Consider the following 1,051-nt stretch of genomic DNA (forward strand, 5'->3'; position numbering starts at 1 on the left):
CAAAAATAAGTTGGAAAATATAAAAATTTCATTTTTTCAAAAAATTTAAAAATTCCATACATAAATTACAAGTCAAACAAAAGTTATTTACTCTCGTAAAACAAAAAGTGCTACATAAATCAAATAAAGTAAGTAATATATGGAAGTGACTTATATGATACATGATATTTCAATATTATTTTATATATATCGAATGTCAAATATAAAGAATATTTAAAATGTATCCATTTATCTTATAATTCCCGAATCCCTATATATATATATATATCACGGGCAAGTAATAAAATATATTAATAACAAACTAAAATCGTACAAGAAAGGAGAAAATCATTGTCATTGGTTTAACAACAGAAAATTAAACATTATTATGAATTCTATTTTTTGTTTTGTTTTAGAATCTATCTAAATATTCTTCACTAACAATAATTTAAACATATAACACCACTTGTTAAAATTATCCATCTTAGTCATATTTTTTGGTATCTTGTGGATAATTCAATAAGCAAATCAGTAAAATGATTACAAGAAGGAACTATTTATAAACATTCTCTTGAACATCACTTAATTGTATTTTAGTAAACATTCTCTTGAACATCACCTAATTTAATTTTATTGCAGAAAGAATATTACATGTACATTACTTATTAATGTAGGACTTATTTCTTAAAAAAAAAGTTAGTTATTGGAATAATTTAGATTTATAGTAATAAGTCATATTGTTCAGATTTTTACAAAAATGTTATTATACTCTTATTAAATTCTTTAAAAGATAAATTATTTTTAAAGAATTCTACACATATTCATCATTCATTGATATATTTAAAATGTCAAGGAATATAACTAATTATTTAAGCTTCCGATCTACTAATATCTCTCTCTCTCTCTCTCTCTATATATATATATATATATATATATTCAGACTCAAATTCATATAATTAACTTTTATTTGATGTTAGAAATATGTTATGTTATCCACTTTTATATATATATATATACACTAAATTGGTACAAATTTATATTTCTTGATTAATGTAGGATAACTTAACATTTA

The sequence above is a fragment of the Solanum pennellii genome, chromosome 3, assembly GCF_001406875.1.
Source record: "Solanum pennellii chromosome 3, SPENNV200".
NCBI lineage: Eukaryota > Viridiplantae > Streptophyta > Magnoliopsida > Solanales > Solanaceae > Solanum > Solanum pennellii.